The sequence below is a fragment of the Cupressus sempervirens genome, chromosome 11 (genome assembly GCF_028749045.1).
Source record: "Cupressus sempervirens isolate cs-2001-9-10 chromosome 11, ASM2874904v1, whole genome shotgun sequence".
NCBI classification, from domain to species: domain Eukaryota; kingdom Viridiplantae; phylum Streptophyta; class Pinopsida; order Cupressales; family Cupressaceae; genus Cupressus; species Cupressus sempervirens.
The window spans coordinates 285336912-285338701 of NC_143128.1; the positions used below are offsets into that span (position 1 = coordinate 285336912).

General features: G+C 29.9%; 1 non-coding gene across 1 annotated transcript; it reads left to right on the forward strand.

Annotated features, from left to right (window-relative positions):
- The first annotated feature begins 989 nt into the window (after window positions 1-989).
- On the forward strand, window positions 990-1061 carry TRNAV-CAC (transfer RNA valine (anticodon CAC)). Its single transcript has one exon. It is a non-coding gene; the product is annotated as a tRNA-Val (tRNA).
- The last annotated feature ends 729 nt before the right edge of the window (window positions 1062-1790 follow it).

A 1790-nucleotide genomic window follows, 5' to 3' on the forward strand; every position in this document is an offset into this window, starting at 1 on the left:
TTGTCCAAATATTCTCAAGTTACTTGAATTGATTTTAACTATTGCATGTGAGTCTAAGCATTTCTTGTTTAAGGGGATGCTTGTTTAATACTTTGACTAGTTTACCAAAAACAACAAGGTTTCTTAGATGAATGCCCATACTAGAAATGTTTTTGCAATGGCTTTTGTTTGAAAAAAAGGTCACAAATCTTTTGCTAATCAAATCATGCCCAATAACTTAATTTATTACATCATGTTGAACTCTTCACACCCTCTAACACCACATGCAAGTAGAAATCATTGCTTACAAATAATTTTTGGTGTAGTTTTCACATTATCATAGTGACTACTAGGGAAAGTAATTTTCCAATGCATGAGTTTGCTCCCTTAGAGGAAAATTTTATCAACTTTTCACTCTTATGCAATTATCTTTGTAGGAACCCTTAAAACCATTAGAATACCTTCACTTAGACAACTGCCTTGGTGTACTGCAAACATGTTTAACCTAATTTGAGATATTAGTAGCAACAAGAAAAATGTATATTAATGCTTTAAACTTGAATTAAAATTTAATTATGTAAATGATTCTTGAACTTTCATATAGATCGAGGTGATTTTCTTGTGAATAACATGATTGTCAAAGACAAACAGTCAACTAATAATTCTGGAATGATCTAGTCTTGTCCCAACAACCCACGATGACAAAAACGAGCCAAAGTACAAGCTTAGGATTATGTGATGTAGAAACTTTGAAATAGGAATTAATAATAAATAAAAGTTAAACAATAGATTTCTAAATTTAAAATTCATTATCCAGTTCCCTTTTCCCCTGCCTAATTTAAATTTAACAAATTGGAATTATTTTTTGAAATAAAAGGAGGCTTTAAACTATCATCTTGATTGGATGTTGCCTTGTTGCCCCCATATCAAGAAATACAGGTTCATAACCTTTTGGGGTGCTATAATGAGAATGAAATAAAACAAATAATAATTTATTATGTATTCTTTAAAGGGTGCTAGCTCAATGGAAGAGCATCTACTTCACAAGCAGGAGGATGGTGGTTCGATTCCACTGCACTCTATTATGACCAAATATGTGACTAAATATGCTATTGAATATGCTACTAAATATGTGACAAAATATAATATTAAATATGCTACTAAATACACTACCAAATATGTGACCAATGTTACTATTAAATATGCTACTAAATACACTACCAAATATGAGAGTAAATATACTAAATATGTGATTAAATATGCTACTAAATATACCACTAAATATGTGACTAAATCAACTATCAAATACAAGACTAAATATGTGATTAAATAAACTACTTAATATACCACTAAATGTGTGACTAAATCAATGATCAAAATCAGTGATCAAACAAGTGACTAAAACCAATTAGTAGTAAATTTAGTAGCATTATAAATGACCGGATATTAACTACTATTAGTCATGTGACTAATTTTTAGTCACATATATACAAATTTTAATAGTTTTTTTAGTCACATATTGTTGTTTTTGTACTAGTGTTTTGTAGTATAGACCAAAGTTATCAGTTCCTTTAAGATATCTCATTATTCTTTTTACTGCTATGAGATGATTTTCTTTAGGATTAGTAGAGAACCTAGCCACTATTCCAACTACTAATGCTATGTCTAGTCTACTATGTACAACATATTGTAATTTTCCAATCATGGATCTGTACATTGTTTGATTGACTTCAACTGATTCATCATTTTTGGACAGCTTATTTCTTGTTGCCATTGGTATGCTGACCGATTTGGACTCCTCCAATCCAAAC